Below are 21911 nucleotides of genomic sequence, written 5' to 3'. Positions count from 1 at the left end.
GACCAGTCCTCTTCTGGCTGTGCCGGGTGAGATATTAAGAGTCCAATTGGAATAATAAATATATTTCTCTGGGCTAAATCCAGAGTCAATTTGATTTTAGACTAGGTCAGAAGTATGAGCAGGTGGCCCGGACAGGGCCCAACAGGCAGGAAATCAATCCACCCACATTGCCAGGCATCAACCAAAGGGACACCCACCAACTGCAACCCCCCTGAATGAGGGCTGAGTATTGCTAGCAGCGTACAGCCCAATTGCACAAGTGCGCAACAGAGAGTCAACAACAAGCCAGTGACTCTTCCCCCGAAAGGCATTGGAGGGAGGGCATCCCAGTGGCGACGAGAGCCCACCCAATTGTTGATTACATTAACAATATGAAAATGAGGTGAGTAGCCCCTTTTCTAACAAAATTAACAGAATGCAGTAGAAAAGAAGCCCCTCTATTGATAAAACAATGTTTCCATGTCTAAATGATCTGTGGAAATATTTGTTAATATTCCTTACCACAATGCCAATGCCAAAATAAGGCTGCATGCAGTGTGAGGTATGGAGACAGATGTAAGGGAATAGGTTACTCATGGATTCTACAGTATGGAGACAGATGTAAGGGAATAGGTTACTCATGGATTCTACAGTATGGAGACAGATGTAAGGGAATAGGTTACTCATGGATTCTACAGTATGGAGACAGATGTAAGGGAATAGGTTACTCATGGATTCTACAGTATGGAGGCAGATGTAAGGGAATAGGTTACTCATGGATTCTACACATTCTCAATGTCACCATTGGTCACTCAGATTACACAAATTGGTCATTTACACCAAGTCACCAAGGAACATATTTGTATTAACAAACCATAAGCCCTCTTGTAGTTTAATTTGAATAATCAGATTCTTCTCAAAAACACAAGCGCTCCATTAATGAGCTACAACAACGTCACCCGACAGATCACCATCAGCAGTGGCTCAGTGCCGGTGCAGCTGGGGTTCAATGTATGGCTCCTCCTCTCATCATTGGCCGGGGCCCTCCTCTGACCTCCAATTGGTCATCCAGTCTCAAAATCAAGTTCATCCAATAATTGTTCCGAATTTATTACCACTCACACAAAATGTTATTCTTAGGTGGTAAAACATAAAATTGTGGAAACAGAATAAAACTAAAGGTGACATTCTGTGCATTTGCCTCATATTTATATTTTAACTATGTAATCACAGGTTGAGAAAAATAGCAATTTTGACAGGGTGGAGATGGAGAGACCGGTAAAGAGTGGCAACATTACAACATTTGAAAAATGAGGTCTGAATACCTCCCAAATGAGGTCTGAATACCTCCCAAATGAGGTCTGAATACCTCCCAAATGAGGTGTCCTATCCAAAGCACTAATTCTGAAAGATTATTGGTGCTGCTGGGTTAGGGAGGGGTTACAAAGCAATTTGAAGTGCGTCATTCCACTGTCTGATGGATCATCTAAAAATGGAGAAAATCCCAGAACCCAGGCAATCTATTGTACATAGGACAGGTCGTTCCACCTAATTCAGCCCAAGCACTGACCAAAAGATGCTCATGGAAGATTAAGAACCCCAAGGTAACATCAAGGGATCAACAGGCCTCTCTTGCTGCAATCAAAGTTGGATCCATGAGTCAACTGTCAGAAAGAGGCTGGACACAAGTGGGAGTTTAGGAAGAAAGAAAGCTCTGGTCTCAAAAGAAGAGGGACACAACTGACATCAAGACTAGTGACATTTGCCAGACAATACCTGGGTAAAGAACAAAACAATTGGAAAAATGTGCTCTGGACAGATTAGTAAGTGGGGAGTTGTTTGGCCACAGAAACAGACGCCATGGTTGGTGAAAAGGAAACCCTGCAATTGAACAGAATAACTTCATACAACCGTAAAGCATGCAGGCGATTGCATTACGCTGTGGGGGGACTGCCATGCATGCACGAAAGCCTTTGAATATGACACAGTTGAATTAGTCCTGAAAAAGACTGTAATGTAGGCAAAAAAGTCCTCCCAGTTGATGTAAGAGACTGATAGACAGTTACAAGAAATCACATGAAGTTATTTCAGCCAAAATGGGCAACAACAGCTATTGAAGCTAGGGGCACACTTTTTCTGCACTATAAAAATGCATTTGTGTAGATTTTATATGAATAAATATGAGTGCAATTATAATTATACACTTTCAATGTCATTTCTTAGGTTTCTTGGTTACTTTCATCCATCGATACTGTCAAAGTAAAGATTGCATATCCATATTAAAAAGAAAAAATATGAAAAAAGGCAACATTCCAAGGGCTGTTCTTACTCGTTCACATGACTGTATGTAATCCTGAATCCCTAAAGGAAGGAACAAGGTATCACACCTTGTAGGCCTGGGGCCGTCTATGTGCGGTGGAGAAAAGACCATTGCAGAAACAAGGGCAGAGATGTGATTGTATCACCTGGAACGAAATGGCGTGTGTGTAGAAGTGTAGAATGAATGGTTGGAAGTGAATTTCATGTTAATGTCACAAGGCTGATTTGACAGAATCAGTGAATAGTGGGCGGTGATCAGGAGATGTGGCTACAATCAGATCCTTAATGGGATTGACAGATGGGTGTTGGCTTTTATTGACTTTATAAACCTTGAGTGTTTGTTATTTGGGAGAGGAGCAAAAGGCCAAATGTGGCTTATCTGGATGGGTCAGTTATGGTAGCTATGCAAGCCTTTGTTATGTCTTTCTGTTTGGGGATTGGGAAAGACAGCATCGGACGTGTTTCAATGGTTAAAAAAGCATTTCTGTCAAGTTTTATCAATGAAGTAAAGTGCTGACGCCATGCTGTCTCGTTCTCTCTTTCTCACACACGCACTCATGCATCTGGTGCCAGAGCAATTGGGGACAACAACAGACAGAGTCCACTTCTGGATACGTTCCATTTCAAGAGCTTTGCAGCTTTCTGAAGATTAGCCGACTTTTTTTGTGGGGTGATATTTAACTGCTCAAAAAATTAATGGTACTCTTAAATCACACATCAGGATTCAATTAACAATATCACCCATTACATTATGACCACTGACAGGTGAAGTGAATAACACTGATAATATCATTATCATGGAACCTGTCAGTGGGTGGTGTCACAATGAAAGGAGGGAGACGGAGGCAAGCGCAGAGATTGAGGTGTCTTTAATGGAAACAAAAAGAGAGAAACAAGTGCAGGGCACTACAAAATACTCCCAGGAGTCCGGAACGCAGAACCGTGACAAACGGTAACGCACACGCAAACGGACACAGACCGACAAGGACAGGGAGAAAATGGCTGAACTAAATACACAGACTAAAAAGGAGAACAGAAACAGGTGGGGGCTAAACACAGGTGGAAGGAATAGACTGATTAACTGAAACAAAAACAGGAAAGACCATACAAGGACAAGACAAGCCAAGGACAAACAGAAAACACGAAGCGGAACGGTCCCATCAGGCTGGGACCGTTACAGGTGGGATGGATTAGGCAGCAACATTCTGTCCTCAAAGTTGATGTGTTAGAAGCAGTGAGGATCTGAGCGACTTTGACAAGGGCCAAATTTGCTAGTCGACTCCGTCAGGACATCTCCAAAACTGCAGCCCTTGTGGGGGGGTACCTATACCTATCAAAAGTGGTCCAAGGAAGGAAAAGCGAAGACTGGCCTGTGTGGTCTGATCCAACAAACGAGCTACTGTAGCTCAAATTGCTGAAAAAGTTAATGCTGGTACTGATAGAAAGGTGTCAGAACACACAGTGCATTGCAGTTTATTGCATATGGGGCTGCATAGACTCAGACCGAAAGTGCCTACAGTGAGCACGTGAGCATCAGAACTGGACCAAGGAGCAATGGAAGAAGGTGGCCTGGTCTGATGAATCATGTAATCTTTAACATCACGTGGATGGCTGGGTGCGTTTGCGTCGCTTACCTGGAGAACACATGGCACCAGGATGCACTATGGGAAGAAGGCAAGCCGGCGGAGGCAGTGTAATGCTTTGGGCAATCTTCTGCATGGAAATCTTGAGTCCTGTCATTCATGTGGATGTTACTTTGACACGTACCCCCTACCTGAGCATTGTTGCAGACCATGTTCACCCTTTCATGGCAATGGTATTCCCTGATGGCATTGGCCTCTTCAGCAGGATAATGCACCATCCCACAAAGTAAAAATGGTTCAGGAATGGTTTGGGGAACACAACAACACGTTCAAGGCGTTGAATTGGCCTCCAAATTCCACAGATCTCAAAACCAATTGAGCATCTGTGGGATGTGCTGGAAAAACATGTCCGATCCACGAAGGCCCCACCTCGTAACTTACAGGACTTAAAAGATCTGCTGCTAACGTCTTGGTGCCAGATACCACAGCACACCTTCAGAGGTCTAGTGGAGTCCATGCTAATCAATGTTAGACATGTGGTCATAATGTTATGGCTGATCGGTGTAAATTAAAGATCCAAATCTTTACTGTACATTGTGTAATTCGAACAAAATGACGAACAAAAACCGATTGAGGGCTGGATTAAAACTCACACTACTTGGCGCGCGTCGGATGCACATAATGTCCCAGAGGTTCTCAATTGGAATCTGAAAACGTGAAAGGTCTATGGCATCAATGCCTTCGTCATCCAGGAACTACCTACACACTGTGGCCACATGAGGCCAGGCATTGTCCTGCACCAGAGGGAACCCAGGGCCCACTGCACCATTGTAAGATCTGACGATGGGTCTGAGGATTTAATCCTGGTACTTAACAGCAGTCAGGGTACCGTTGGCTACCACGTGTGGCCCACCAAGGATATGCCTCCCCAGACCATCACTGACGCAACGCCAAACCGGTTATGCTGGATGATGTTGCAGGCAGCATAACATTCACCACGGTGTCTCCAGACTCTTTCACCTCTGTCACATCCTCAGTGTGAACCTGCTGTCATTTGTGAAGAGAACTGGGCCCCAATGGTGGACCTGCCAATTCTGGTGTTCTCTGTCGAATGCCAATCGAGCTGCACGGTGCTGGGCTGTGAACACAGGTCCCACTAGAGGACATCGGCCCCTCATGCCACCCTCATAGAGTCTGGTTCTGACAGTTTGGTCAGAAACATGAACACCAGTAGCCCGCTGGAGGTCATTTTGCAGTGCTCCTCCTGTTCTCCCTCGCACAAAGGAGCAGATACCAGTCCTGCTGCTGGATTGATGCCCTTCAGCGGCCCTCTCTAGCTCTCCTCATGTAATGGCCTGTCTACTGGTATCTCCTCCATGCTCTTGTATTGGGAGACACAGCAAACTGCTCCAGTGCACCTGTTGACACTTTCATTTGCACCAAAACAGGTGACATTGATTCACAATCCCTTATGCTTCCTAACTGGACAGATTGATATCCCTGGAGTTTAACTTACTTGGTGTTATACTGTTATGATTACGTGTTCCCTTCATTATTTTGAGCAGTGTACAACCCTGTTTCCCAAAAAGTTGAGGTGCCGTGTAAAATGTAAATAAGAACAGAAAACAATGATGTGCAAATCATTTAAACACTATATTCAATAGAACATTGTACAAAGACAACATATCAGAGTCTACAAAAGTCTGGAAAGATTGTGTCAAGCTAAAAAACAAGACCTGCTTGAATATCACACAACTAGTATGATCAATTGGCAACAGGTCAGTAACATCATTGGGTATTAAAAGATAATTCCATAGAGGATGGATCTGTCAGAAGTGAGGATAGGGAGGGGTTCACCACTCTGTGAAAGACTGCGTAGACAAATAGTGCGACAATTTAAGAATATTGTTTCACAATTCAGAATTGCGAAGAGTTTGGGGATCTCATCATCTACATTACACAATATCATTATGAGATTCAGAGAGTCCATAGAAATCTCTGTATGCAAAGTACAAGGCCGAAAACAAATATTGGGTGCTGTGTTCATCGGGCCCTCGGGCTGTACTGCATTAAAAACAGGCACAATTCTGTAGTGGAAATCATTACATGGGCTCAGGAACACTTCCGAAAGCCTTTGGCTGGGAACACAGTATGTCACTGCCACCAGAAATGCAACTTAAAACTATAACATGCAAATAAATAAACAGATATAAACAAGATCCAGAAGCTGTCTCTGGGCCTGAGCTAATTTAAAATGGACTGAGGCAAAATGCAAAACTGTCCTATGGTCTGAAAAATCTAAATATGGAATCATTTTTGGGAATCACGGACGCTTCGTTCTCCAGACTAAAGAGGAAAGGGTCCATACGGCTTGTTATCAGCACAGAGTTCAAAAGCCAGTATCCGTGATGGTATAGGGGTGGATTAGTGTACATGACATGGGTGACTTGCACATCTGTGTAGGTGCCATTAATGCTGAAGAATATATACAGGTTTTGGAGCAACATACGCTGCCATCCAGACAACGTCTTTTTCAGGGAAGGCCTTGCTTATTTCATTGCAAGAAAATGCCAAACCACATTCTACATGTATCACCACACTATGGCTCCTCAGTAAGAGAGTCTGGGTGCTAAACTGGCCTGCCTGCAGTCCAGACCTCTCACCCACTGAAAACATTTGGAGCATTATGAAAACAAAAATACGACGAAGGGACCCCGAACTGTTGAGCAGCTGAAATCCTATATCAATCATGATTGGGAATACATTTCACCTTCAAAACTTCAGCAACGGGTTTCTTCAGTTTCCAAATGCGTGCAGAGTATTATGAGAAGAGGTGATGCAACACTGTGGTAAAAATGCCTTTGCCCCACAAAGCAACAAAGTTGATATTATTTTGTTTTAGAATTATTTGCTAAACAAAATCTTGTCTATAAACAATTGTATCAGGCTTGTCTCTAAACAATTGTATCCTTTTAAAATATAATTCTTATGCATAAATATACATGTAGCTCAGTATTTGTATTCATTTTATTCATAGGCTACTCATGATACGTGTAGATTTAGTAAATTATCCCATTTAATCACCACTATTATGTTTTTGATGACAAAAAAGCCATATAAAGCCTGACTAATTTCACACAGCAGAGTTGCTGTTAAATTACTTCTGCTCATTACACACATCAAACAACTAACTCTGTTCAGGCTTTACTTCTGTCAACAAGTGAATGTTAAACTTTTCAGAGCAATCTGGATGGAACCTGATGGGGAAAACTACTAAACCATTACTCACATTAATTCTCCTTTCAGAAACACATTGATGTTCACAAAGTTAAGGACAGTTTTGGTTTACAATTAAACAGTAAATAAGGACAGTATTATTTGAAGTAATTATTGCTAATATTCTCATATTGTTCAGTTAGAGATGGCAACCATTTGGCTAAAATACTCTAAATGTTTGCATATTCAAATGTTTAATTTTAATGAGCCAATTGCATTACATAATTGAGAGCAATTTTTATATTGCTATAGGCCTTAATGTCAAACAGTCACACCCATGATACTACCACTCCTAAAAAGTGTTTGAGTTAGATGGTGAGAATTTCCTATAAAAAGAATGTCAAATGTTTGCACTGTGAGTTTTTCAAATGTATTGCTACAATAGTAACTGACCTGAATTCAAGGTCTGTTATTCTCTCTATGACTAATTCTAGCTTCATGTCACAAAAGAAAGATAACATATCTGATGTGTGTTTGGCAGCTGTGTTGCATTAATGTAAATTTACATCAAAACCCCAAGCCAAAGTCGAAGCCAACACAAAAAGAAACTGAAAATATAAAATTGTTGTTATAATAAATGGATATTGTTTGTAGAGGACTATCCACTTTTGATTAATACCAATAAACTATTTAAAAAAATAACAAACTTCAGAAGCCTATAATAACTTGATCAATTTAAGATACGACAACTGTAGTTAGCAGTTATATTATTCTGTATTTACCATGTGGTTAATTTCCAAAAATAGGGATAGTTATTGTGTTTACAGTATTGGTGACCTTAGAAAGGATATTTACAGTTGGATTTTGTAGATACAGTAAACACTGACTGGTACGACTTGTGGGAAGGCAGGACCTGTGGTTAGTGTGTTTGTGTAATGAACTGTGGAAACATGGAGTCAGACGGATATACAGTATGTCTCCATTAAGTCTCTGTCAATATTACTGAGGGCAAAGCAGTTCATGAGCAAATAGAAACATATTGTTCCAAAACACCGTCATGACCAGCTAAAATATAAAAAAGACTAAAGTACTCTCTTTGGAATTCGAAAGTATTCCATAATTAATTGAAGTACACAATAAAATATAATACTACACTTTGTGGTATCCCTCCACTGAGTGAACTTGGAATAGAATTGGGTAGCAAACTGCATAATGCTGATCTACACCATCTTCCAATCATGCTGTGCTTATTTAGTAGTATACTAATACTACTGTATACTACATATTGTAGTATCCCTTAAACAATCATTTAATACATAATTTTTCCTATCAGCAGTTGTCACAAAGATTCCCAGCTTAAAGCCATAAGATGTTGAAATACAACAGCTAGAATCTATGAACAAACCTAGAGTGGAGCCAGGCAGAGGTATTTACTCTTTTAGCTTTGCAATGTGGAGAGAAGAGTACGTGGCCTGCCAGATTTCTCATCATCAACATTAACATTTTCAAATTTACAGCAGGTAAAAATACCTTCTCCTCAGGGTTTAAAAGTAAATGTGAGTTTACTTTGCACAACCATAAAATATTAAGATTATAATCACAGTGGTTATCAACTGAGCAAAAGTTGCAAAATGAACAGGTAGACAATATGGTAACAGCAGACATCAGGCAAATTCAGCAAGGAGCCATCAGGTCAGGTTGTCCAAAGGCATGGTCCTAGGGCTCCTGGGAAATGCTATCTACCTTCTCTCACTGTAACCTAATGGAAACATCTACTTAAATACTATCAATCCTAACATAGTCCAACTGTTGTAATGGGAAGAGTCACAGGGAACAGACTCAATGCCAGTGTTCTGGGGTGGCAGCCAAGCTGCACTAGGAGATCAAGGGCCATGTTTCAAAGCCCTGGGTGTGGTGGTTCTGGGAAACTTACTCATATTAGTATGAGTAAGCCTCCCAGTTTCATCAAATGGCATTTTTTTCCACCCATACAATGATTGTCACAGAAACACAGTGCAGAGGTGTTTTTTGAGGAAGGTAAGAGAGGAAGGCTCATCCAACCTTCCATTTGAGTATCTCGCCATTGCAAATTAAAAAAATACACTGCTCCAAAAAATTAAGGAAACACATAATTAACCCAGTACAACACCAAGTCAATTAAACTTCAGAGATATCAACCTGTCCAGCATAAGCGATTGTGAATCAATGTCATTTTGGTGCAAATGAACGTGACAATAGGTGCACTGGAGAGGCAACAGCAAGACAACCCCCCAAAAATAGTTTTGCAGGTGGTGGCCACAGACAATTGCTCTCTCCTTATCCTTCCTGATTGATTCTTCTCTAGCTTTGCGTTTTGCTAGTGTCCTTGTCACTACTGATAGCATGAGGCGGTATCTGCAGCAAATTCAGGTTGCACAGGTAGTCCAGCTCCTCCAGGATGGCACATCCACACGTGTCACCTAGCACAGTCTCAGGAGAATGGAGAAGATACCAGGAGGTGGCCCGTAACACGAGACGAGCTGGACAGGGCTGTAGAAGGGCATCAACCCAGCAGCAGGACCGGTATCTGCTCCTTTGTGGGAGGAGGAAGAGGAGGAGCACCTCCAGAGCCCTACAAAATGACCTCCAGTTGACTACTAGTGGGCCTGTTTCTGACCAGCCTCAATGAGGGTCTTCTATTAACATTTTTGTCTTCTATTGTCCCCAAGGTGCCTTTGGTGAGCATAAGGGTGTATCCAACCAGGGATGTTGGGGCCCATGGTTAACACCATTCACAAGTTGTTTTCTTGCTTTTTTATTTAGCTTGTTATGTTTACCCACTACAGAATTTGTTGCATTCCCAGTGTTGTTCAACGTTAAGAAGGTTAATATTTTTTATCTAAATTCGTAATAACCTAATCATTCTAATTTCAATTAATGGAGTTTTTATATTTTCATAGCATCTTGGTTTAGCTGCACCTCGTCAATGACAATATATTGTATTTTCCTGTAAAACACTTGGGAAGATATGCTCAAGGACTTCATGTGCTTGTATGGCTAAAGGCTATATGTAGGCTATACAGTGGCTTTCAAAATATTCAACCCCCTTGGACTCATGTTTAAAAGTCCAACAAATTTTATTTTGTTAAAAGATTAAATCAAACATGATTCAAAACCCCCTTAATGATGATAAAGATTTTGAGTTTCGTGACGTCGCCCGGTATGGCGCAGCCGGGGCCCCACCCTGGAGCCAGGCCCGGGGTTGGGGCTCGTATGCGAGCGCCTGGTGGCCGGGCCTTCCCCCATGGGGCCCGGCCGGGCTCAGCCCGAACGGGCGACGTGGGGCCGCCTTCCTGTGGGCTCACCACCCACAGGAGGGACCATAAGGGGCCGGTGCGAAGAGGATCGGGCGGCAGTCGAAGGCAGGGGCCTAGACAAACCGATCTCTGGACACGGAAACTGGCTCTAGAGACGTGGAATGTCACCTCGCTGGCGGGGAAGGAGCCTGAGTTAGTGCGTGAGGTTGAGAGGTTCCGATTAGAGGTAGTCGGGATCACTTGGGCTCTGGAACCACACTCCTTGAGAGAGGATGGACTCTTCACCACTCTGGAGTTGCCCATGGTGAGAGGCGCAGGCTGGTGTGGGTTTGCTTATAGCTCCCCAGCTCTGCCGCCATGTGTTGGAGTTTACCCCGGTGAACGAGAGGGTCATTTCCTTGCGTCTACGGGTCGGGGATAGGTCTCTCACTGTTGTTTGTGCCTATATACCTTCTTGGAGTCTCTGGGAGGGGTGCTGAACAGTGCTCCGACTGGGGACTCTATCGTTCTACTGGGGGACTTCAACGCCCACGTGGGCAACGACAGTGACACCTGGAGGGGCGTAATTGGGAGGAACGGCCCCCCTGATCTGAACCCTAGTGGTGTTCAGTTATTGGACTTCTGTGCTAGTCACAGTTTGTCCATAACGAACACCATGTTCATGCATAAGGGTGTCCATCAGTGCACGTGGCACCAGGACACCCTAGGCCGCAGGTTGATGATCGACTTTGTTGTCGTCTCATCTGACCTGTGGCCATATGTCTTGGACACTCGAGTGAAGAGAGGGGCGGAGCTGTCAACTGATCACCACCTGGTGGTGAGTTGGATCCGATGGCGGGGGAGGAAGCTGGACAGACTCGGCAGGCCCAAGCATACTGTAAGGGTCTGCTGGGAAGGTCTGGCCGAGTCTCCTGTCAGAGAGATCTTTAACTCCCACCTCCGGCAGAGCTTCGACTGGATCCCGAGGGAGGCTGGAGATATTGAGTGGACCATGTTCTCCACCGCCATTGTCGAAGCGGCCGCTCGGAGCTGTGGTCGTAAGGTCTCCGGTGCCTGTCGAGGCGGCAATCCCCGAACCCGGTGGTGGACACCGGAAGTAAGGGATGCCGTCAAGCTGAAGAAGGAGTCCTATCAGGCTTGGTTGGCTTGTGGGACTCCTGAGGCAGCTGACCGGTACCGACAGGCCAAGCAGGCTGCAGCCCGGCAAAAACTTGGGCCTGGGAGGAGTACGGTGAGTCCATGGAGAAGGACTATCGGCTGGCCTCGAAGAGATTCTGGCAAACCATCCGGCGCCTCAGGAGAGGGAAACAGTGCCCTACCAACGCTGTTTACAGTAGAGGTGGGCAGCTGTTGACCTCAACTGAGGATGTCGTCGGGCGGTGGAAGGAGTACTTCGTGGATCTCCTCAATCCCGCTGTCACGTCTTCCATTGAGGAAGCAGAGGATGAGGGCTCAGAGGTGGACTCGTCCATCACCCGGGCTGAAGTCACAGAGGTGGTCAAGAAACTCCTTGGTGGCAAGGCACCGGGGGTGGATGAGATCCGCCCTGAGTACCTCAAGTCTCTGGATATTGTGTGGCTGTCTTGGTTGACACGCCTGTGCAACATCGCGTGGCGGTCGGGGACAGTGTCTCTGGGATGGCAGACCGGGGTGGTGGTCCCTCTTTTTAAGAAGGGGGACTGAAGGGTGTGTTCCAACTATAGGGGGATCACACTTCTCAGCCTCCCCGGGAAAGTCTATGCCAGCGTTCTGGAGAGGAGAATACGGCCGATAGTAGAACCTCGGATTCAGGAGGAACAGTGTGGTTTTCGTCCGGGCCGTGGAACACTGGACCAGCTCTATACCCTTTACGGGGTGTTGGAGGGTTCATGGGAGTTTGCCCAACCAATCCACATGTGTTTTGTGGATTTGGAGAAGGCATTCGACTGTGTCCCTCGCGGCATCTTGTGGAGGGTGCTTGGGGAATATGGGGTCCTGGGTCCTTTGCTAAGGGCTGTCAGGTCCCTGTACAACCGAAGCAGGAGCTTGGTCCGCATTGCAGGCAGTAAGTCAGACTTGTTCCCAGTGCATGTTGGATTCCGGCAGGGCTGCCCTTTGTCGCTGGTTCTGTTCGTAATTTTTATGGACAGAATTTCTAGGCGCAGCCAGGGGCCGGAGGGTGTCAGGTTTGGGGTCCACACAATTTCATCTCTGCTCTTTGCAGATGATGTTGTTGTGTTGGCCCCTTCTAACCAGGACCTTCAGCATGCACTGGGACGGTTTGCAGCCGAGTGTGAAGCGGTGGGGATGAAAATCAGCACCTCCAAATCCGAAGCCATGGTCCTCATTCGGAAAAGGGTGGCTTGCCCACTTCAGGTTGGGGGAGAGTGCCTGCCTCAAGTGGAGGAGTTTAAGTATCTAGGGGTCTTGTTCATGAGTGAGGGAAGGATGGAACGGGAGATTGACAGACGGATCGGTGCAACTTCTGCAGTAATGCAGTCGATGTATCGGTCTGTCGTGGTGAAGAAAGAGCTGAGCCGCAAGGCAAAGCTCTCGATTTACCAGTCAATCTACGTTCCTACTCTCACCTATGGTCATGAGCTTTGGGTCATGACTGAAAGGATAAGGTCCCGGATACAGGCGGCCGAAATGAGCTTTCTCCGCAGGGTGGCTGGGCGATCCCTTAGAGATAGGGTGAGAAGCTCGGTCACCCGGGAGGCGCTCAGAGTAGAGCCGCTGCTCCTCCACATCGAGAGGGGTCAGCTGAGGTGGCTTGGGCATCTGTTTCGGATGCCTCCGGAACGCCTTCCTGGGAAGGTGTTCCGGTCCAGTCCCACCGGGAGGAGACCCCGGGGAAGACCTAGGACACGCTGGAGGGACTATGTCTCCCGGCTGGCCTGGGAACGCCTCGGTGTCCTCCTGGAAGAGCTAGAGGAAGTGTCTGGGGAGAGGGAAGTCTGGGCATCCCTGCTTTGACTGCTGCCCCTGCGACCCGGCCCCGGATAAGCGGAAGAAGATGGATGGATGGATGGATGATTCAATCAGAAGCATTTGCCACTCATCAACACCAAAAGAAGTGGGATTTTTGTTTTAAGTCTGTACTTGCATCTAGACACAATTCTGCCCCATTCTTCTTTACAAAATTGCTGAATGTAATTTTCTTGGGCCACTCCAGGACAGTGACCTTTTTATTTTTAAGCCAATCCAGTGTAGCTTTGGCTATATGTTTGAGGTCATTGGCCAGCTCGAAGATCAATCTTATCCAAAGTCCCAGGTCTCTTGCAGATTTATGCAGGGAGTTCTCCGTAATTTGCAGCATCTATTTTGCTTTCTATCTTCACAAGCTTTCAAGACCTTAATGAATCCCCATAGCTTCACAGAATGATCAGGAAGATGTGTTACACTTGGGCCAAACATAGTGCTTAGCATTGAGGCCAAAATGTTCTAGGCTACTTAGATCTGATCAGACCATAAAATCTTCTTTAGTCTCCCACTTGCATTCTGGCAAACTAAATCCAAAATTTGATGTTTGTTGTTTTGTTTTTGCCACTCACTCATAAAGCCCACTTTAAGCAGTTGGGTTATTTTTGCAGTATCCACTGCCTCACAGCTCAGCCTTGGAAAACTGTAACTCCTTCAGAGTTGCCATAGGCCTCCTTAACTTCCGCCCTGCTCGCCTCTTTCAATAGGGTTAGGGTTTTTGAAGGTGACCTGTTGTAGGCAGATTCACAATGAAGTTCTTTTAACAATACGTCAGCCATTATTATTTGGAGGTTGGGATGTGCGCATCAGAGGAGGGACACACCTCCCTACACAGCCCTACAAAAGGGCCAACACTGTCTCATGCTGTGAGGGAACAAGATTGGCCAAGGCTGGGGTGGTTTCCCCCAAGCACCGTTCCATCTCTCTCACTTTGGCAGAGCCAGGAAGGAATTACAGCCCTCTCCTTGACAATGGGACAAACAGGCTTTCTTCTTGTGCATGCTGCCTGCTGCCCCGCCATCAGAGGGTGATGGGGCACAGTCTGTTGAGACTGTGGCACATAACAGAAATGTATTTGGCACATATCAGAAATGTATTCAGGGCTAAACTATTCAGTCATTTATAGAATAAAAGCACCACTTCGAAATCTATTCTGTAACTGACTGGAACCCAGTGCATGTGTGATGTGCCCTGTTCTCTTCGTCCTGGTTAACATTCTAGTAGCAGCATTCTGAATGAACTGCAGCTGTTTTACAGTCTTTTTGGGGAGCCCAGTTAAGAGCCCATTATAACAAGCCCCATGATTATGGATATATTTTTAAGATGATAGAATGCTGTTTTGGTGACCGCTTATAACACCAGGATTACACACATGGTCCCTGGATTTTAGGGCCTGAGAATCCAGCTCTTTACTAATACTAGTTCTCTTATGTTTGTGGCCAAACAATAATCCCTGTTATCTCTTGGTTTAATTGGAGACAATTTTGGTTCATCCAGGCATGTATGTGCTCTATACAGTATCTATTGGGCTGTAGTCATACGCTTTTTGATCAATTGTATTAAATTGCAACATAACTTAGTTATTTCTTGGTGGCCGTAGCGATGGTACAGGGTCATTGTTTGACTGTGTAGTTCTGATGGTCTGTCTAATACTTAGATTTCACAAAAGAAACAAGCAAATTCATTACATCTCAGTGGACACAAGTTCTGATGCTATCTGCTTAGGGGGTTTGTAAGCTTGTCAACCATGGCAAATAGAGTGCAGGTATTGTTGATGTTCCTGTTAATCATTCCCGATAAATGCTGTTGTCTAGCCCAGCATAACTCATAGCTGAAGCTACAAAGGCTTTGTTAATAGATGTCATAGTGGATTTGAGGTTTAGTTTTTCTCCACTTACATTCAGCTTTCCTAGATTCTCTTTTCAGGGTGTTAACCATCATGATGGTTCTCCATGGTGCTTTCTGTTTGCTCATAGTTTTATTTTCAACATGATCCATGACATTCATTATTCTGATGTTAAAATTATCCAGGAGCAGATCAACTGACTCTGCACTTATTGTTGGAGAGATAGCTATGGCCTCCATAAACTGAGCATTGGTATTCTTATTAATGTACCTTTTCTGAACAGAAACAGAGTTTACTTGAACATCCGGGGTGATCAGTGATTGAAAAAAGACACGGAAATTATCACACAGTGCAAAGTCTTTAACCATGACAGAGGAAATACTGAGACCATTAGAGATAACCAGATATAGAATGTGGCCTCAAGTGTGCGTACGTTATTTCACATGTTGAGTGAGATCAGAAGTGTCAAGTAGTGCAAAAGATTCTTAGGCATTATTGTCCACAGTATTACCTATGTGGATGTTAAAATCCCCTGTTATAATAAACAAGTTGTAATAAACGTATATAACAGAGAGTAGTTCAGCAAAATCATTAATAACATTTGCAGAGTATCGTGGAGGTCTGTAAATACTTAAAAACAACATTTTGGGAGCACCCTTCAATGTAAAAAAAGGTATTCAAAATAAATAAAATGACCAGGTATATTTTCTTTGTACTCAAATGTATCTTTGAATTGAGCAGCTCCTCCTCATTCCTATCATTTTGACACTTATTCATATAACCAATTTTTCTGGGGCTGTCTCATTGAGAACAGTAGCACTACAGTCTTCTGTTATCCAGTTTTCAATGAGAAACTCTAAGTTGTAGGATATTCTAAGAATAATTTGTTGGCAACAGCTCAGATAGTAAGTTAAGGCAGCTAAATAGAGATACTAGGGTTCCTTGGACTATTATGTTGACATGTTACAGACAACAGATTATACTGGTTTACTTCATAAGTTGCATTCATTTGATTCCTTCTATTTCCAATCAACACAGGAATAAAGATACTGTGTCCCAGCTTGTTCTAAGGACAGTCGGCATTGCTATTTTTTCAATAGCAGGGACCCAATGCACATCAAGGACATTCTGTGCTCTGTGGAGATAAAGGACAATGATATTGACGATGTGGCAGTTGTATAAGCAGTCGTTTTAAACGGGGGGAGGAGTGGGACATAGGGAAAGATGAGCTCTGCTCTTTTTGGGTAGAACTAGCTCCTCAAAATATGCCCTTAATGCACACTTTTCTGTAGTTTATTGCAAACTATGGACAGGTCTTGACTTGGAAATAAATGAAAGTCACACCCTTTATTTAGTTTAATATACATACACTGTCAGTCCATAACTTACCACAATAGCTGGCCACATCTAAATGTAACTCATGTGAATCTAAATAGAAGGTTGCTGATCTAAGACCCCATAGTTCTACCATTTCATATTGTTCTCTTGATTAACACACCAAGCACAATAACTGCTATGTTAGGCTACTGTATAAAAAACATATCAGCACCTCTTATCTGGTCAACTGCTGGGTGTACAAGCTTTTAACCCACTAAATCACACCTAAGCTTGGCAAGGTATTGTCCTTTGATATTTATGCTGAAATGTGGTTAGCGCTGTGCTGCTCAGCTGGGGGCCTGTAAACATTAGTTAAACTGGAAGATGGTTAGCCACAATCAAATATTTTCTAAGTTCTACCAAATGTATAAGGTAGGCTACTTGAATAGGCTATAGCATAAGGTAGTCATGGTGGCTGGAGATCTTATATACAGATATTAATCAGGGGACATTCTTAATTAATGCAGAGCACAGCTGTTATTTGTTAATTCCACTTTTTGAATATCCTTTGGTGGAAACATTAATGCTTAGCTTTGATTAGCAAAAAATAATAATAATGACAATGTACCATGCTACTAGAAAAAGTGCTAGCAGGTGGATTCATGCAACAGAGTTAGGGAGGCACGGCTAGCATTTATGTTTGATGGGTTTTTGAAATGAGGTGTGGGACGCAAGGAAATATTCCAATTTCCTCACATTCATTGTACTAACAGATGTGTAGCCTTCTAATGCGTTTTTAAGCTGTTGTTGTAGAACTAGTGCAAAGGAAACAATTCACGACATGAATGTCGACTCTCTAATGATTTATTGAAAAAAAATGCCTGTGAAACACTCAGGTCAAGTCAAGTGTGCGGTAAATTAGTGTGCCCGATTCTGAGAGCTCCCGTTAAAGTCAACCTCTAACTATGGATGGCGAGGCTCAACAAACTACACTGAACATGAAAGAATATACAGCTCCGGAAAAAATTAAGAGACCACTGCATCTTTTTGAAAAGGAAAGTTTTGAGGTAGGTTTTGATGAAAATCTGAAAAGGGGCAAATATTTTTCCATTGCAATAAAGGCTTTGAAATTAACTCTGATACACAGCTTCCCTCTTTAAAAATGAAGAAATTAGACATATCTTTGACCTTTGAAGCAGGAACTGAAAGCAAAACCAGATATGGTTAAAAACCTGATTTTAGAGTTTCAAGTTCTCTATTTTTAACATTGATTTATTTATCTGACAATTTGATTGATTTTATTCCTTTTGTTTGGTTAAACGGAGTGCACAATCCAACAGAATTAAATAGAGGATCTGTGTTTTTGCACACCATTATAAGATGTAGATGTGGGAATGGGTCTTTTGTATTATTGAATGTCATTTCGACTGACATTTTGATAACATTTCATTATCCATTATATCTCATGGCATAACAAGCTGCTTAATTTTAATGTAGAAGTATTTTCTTTCTTCAAACATGATACAACAATTTTGCAAAACATCATGAACTTCTAAGTCTTTAGAATAACACACAATCCAAAACAGATCCACATGGCAAAATAGGGTGCATATAAAAACTGTTTTCATTTTCTATTTTAAAATCTTCTCATAAAATATACTTCCATTTAAGTTGGATTTATTATGTTTATCACGGTTTTTATTCATTATTTATATCTTGGTTCACTCCCGAATATAAACATTTGAATGTACCATCTCATAAGTTAGAGGTTCAATTCACACATCGATTTGTTACACCTTCACTCACTTAACTGTCTACATCCATAAACAATTATATAAACCAGAAATCATTTTAATTTGACTTGTGATTGTAAATGACACTTTGGTGACTGATGTACAGTATCACAACACTTACAGTACATTGGGATTTAAGTTCATGCAAACACCAAATCTTTGACTGTTTATTTTGATGGTAAATCTGTGGATTCTTTACAATTTACAGACTACCAATAACATTTCAATTTACTATCTACTAACACTAACCTCTAACATCATCTCATCCCTTCCCCTAACTATTACTCTTACATTTATTCAAAACGTTACATTTGCTTTTGCAAGCATTTATTTGTGTTTTGATAGTATATTGATACTTTACCATCCAAATAAATACTAGCTCTATTTAGATCGGTTCAGAGGACCTATTACTGGCCTCAAAGGTTGTGTTACACAGGGCACTGTGCTGCTGTCCTTGTGTGAACAGTTGTAATTTTATATAAAAGTACAGAAATATACAGTGGGGAGAACAAGTATTTGATACACTGCCGATTTTGCAGGTTTTCCCACTTACAATGCATGTAGAAGTCTGTAATACTCTTCAACAGTGAGTGATGGAATCTAAAACAAAAATCCAGAAAATCACATTGTATGATTTTTAAGTAATTCGTTAGCATTTTATTGCATGACATAAGTATTTGATACATCAGGAAAGCAGAACTTAATATTTGGTACAGAAAACTTTTTTTTACAGAAATCATTACGTTTCCTGTAGATCTTGACCAGGTTTGCACACACTGCAGCAGGGATTTTGGCCCACTCCTCCATACAGACCTTCTCCAGATCCTTCAGGTTTCGGGGCTGTCACTGGGCAATACAGACTTTCAGCTCCCTCCAAAGATTTTCTATTGGGTTCAGGTCTGGAGACTGGCTAGGCCACTCCAAGACCTTGAGGTGCTTCTTACGGAGCCACTCCTTAGTTGCCCTGTCTGTGTGTTTCGGGTCATTGTCATGCTGGAAGACCCAGCCACGACCCATCTTCAATGCTCTAACTGAGGGAAGGAGGTTGTTGGCCAAGATCTCACGATACATCCATCCTCCCCTCAATACAGTGCAATCGTCCGGTCCCCTTTGCAGAAAAGCATCCCCAAAGAATGATGTTTCCACCTCCATGCTTCACAGTTGGGATGGTGTTGTTGGCGTTGTACCCATCCTTCTTCTTCCTCCAAACACGGCGAGTGGAGTTTAGACCAAAAAGCTCTATTTTTGTCTCATCAGACCACATGACCTTCTCCCATTCCTCATCTGGATCATCATGACCGTCATCTTGATCTTCTTCCATTTTTCTAATAATTGTGCCAACAGTTGTTGCCTTCTCACAAAGCTGTAGCCCATCCCAGCCTTGTGCAGGTCTGCAATTTTATCCCTGATGTCCTTACACAGCTCTCTGGTCTTGGCCATTGTGGAGAGGTTGGAGTCTGTTTGATTGAGTGTGTGGACAGGTGTCTTTTATACAGGTAACAAGTTCAAACAGGTGCAGTTAATACAGGTAATGAGTGGAGAACAGGAGGGCTTCTTAAAGAAAAACGAACAGGTCTGTGAGAGCCGGAATTCTTACTGGTTGGTAGGTGATCAAATACTTATGTCATGTAATAAAATGCAAATTAATTATTTAAATCATACAATGTGATTTTCTGGATTTTTGTTTTAGATTCCGTCTTTCACAGTTGAAGTGTACCTACGATAAAAATTGCAATAATAGACATTCCTTTGTTAACACCACTTGTATATACTAAGGTAATGAATACCTCTTGTACACATTTCTCTTTTTCTATCCTCACTTGAATTAAGGGACCACTTCACACTCATTTACTAAAAGTGTATTGACTAATTAGTTAGCAATATTTAAACAAACTCAGATATTCATGTTGTTGTGAGCAAACATTTGTACATACTTAGCTAGCTAACATTTACTCAAGCTACACATTCTGAGCACATGGACGAGCATTAGCGTAAAACACCCGCGACTGTGACCAGCCAACTTTAATGATGAATTTCAACATGTGAGTTCACCACATTAATTAACTCATCAGTTAACTTACAGTAATAATGCCTAGTTACCAATTATAACACTACTGTTAATCAACAATGTCCTGAAGAGGGGGTATACTTGTCAATGAGTTGGACAGGACATAGTGCTGCTTTCTTTGTGTCAACAATTGTCATGACTAACAGTGCACATCCATTGTTCCGGCTGCCTCTGACTGATATAATTGATTTTCTAAGTTGATGGTCGTGCAAAGCATCTTGGGAAGGTGGCGCGGCAGTTTGAGCTGTTCTGGCGTGTGATAAAGTTGGGCCACGGTCAATTATAATCCAAACGAATCCGGCTAACGCGAGGCATTTATCCAATTGAAGTAGTGTTTCATAAACAAGGGAAGTTCCTTGTGGGTCTTTTGTTCTTCTGCCACATGTGAACATATTTATCCTGCCATAGACAAATTGCCTGCTGAATATGGGTGTTCATCCTTGTAATCTGGAGTCCCAGTAGCGTCAACAGCTGATCATACTGATGTTTGGACAGCCTGAAATACTACTGGAAAAGGGCATCTTCAAAGATGAAGATGCAGAACCAGGCTAGTAGGATTGGGTGAACTGGTTAAGTAAAGTTGTTACGTGAACTGGTTACGTGAAGTGGTTACGGTGGCGCTTCCACCGGAGATACAACAACAAAGAGAAGCCTCTTCTTTCGATTCATGGCCATGTATGACAGCTCAACAAAACCCTTGTATTCATACAAATGTGTCTATACAAAACACTTGATAATTACCAATCGCCCATTGCGGATATGCCCATAACCAGCCATCTGAGGCAAGGTGGCGCGTTTGCAGGCAAATTCACACAAGAGCAATGGACGTGCACCATAATGGCCTGTGTCCACTAGGTGTTCAGCATTTTTGCTTGTTTCACTGTTCACTGGGCATGTTTATTGGCGTGTTTGTTTGTTCAGAAAATGTTTCCTGTTTTCTTATCAACAAAGGAAGTTACATTAACTAGCTTATATGATTAGCAGTATTATGATGTCAATCCACTTTTTCTAGCACAGGTAAGGATAAGGAAATGAAAATAAACTAAATGAATAATGATTCTATTGTTTCATAGGAGAATGTAGCTACAGGGCAGTACTAGGCTTAAGTAGCTAGGGTAGTGTTTGCAGGGTTGTGTAGGTTACTTTATAAATGTAATCCCTTACAGTTACCCATCTACTTTTGTAATCAGTAACGTAACTTTTGGATTACTCAAACTCAACGTAATGTAATCAGATTTCTGATTGGCTATCGTCCAACGCCGGCTAGCAGAAACCCTTCAACTTTGCATATTATAGAGGGGAGCTTTATTTTCCTGTGCCTCTCACGCCAGCTTTGTGCTGCCAGGTATCCCACACTGCCAGACGCACACTGTCACGTGACTCCATTGACAATTAATTTAAGGCGAGGTTTAGTAAACAGATTTTCTTCTGAAAAACGCCTAGTGGACACTGGCTGTAAGATTAGCAGTGGCATCCCCTCTGCCCTCTGATTGCACCAGACCAATCTAGTCCATCTGATGAAGGCATATAATA

This window comes from Esox lucius, chromosome 20, assembly GCF_011004845.1.
Source record: "Esox lucius isolate fEsoLuc1 chromosome 20, fEsoLuc1.pri, whole genome shotgun sequence".
Lineage (NCBI taxonomy): Eukaryota > Metazoa > Chordata > Actinopteri > Esociformes > Esocidae > Esox > Esox lucius.
Note: the sequence above shows the minus strand (reverse complement) of the source record.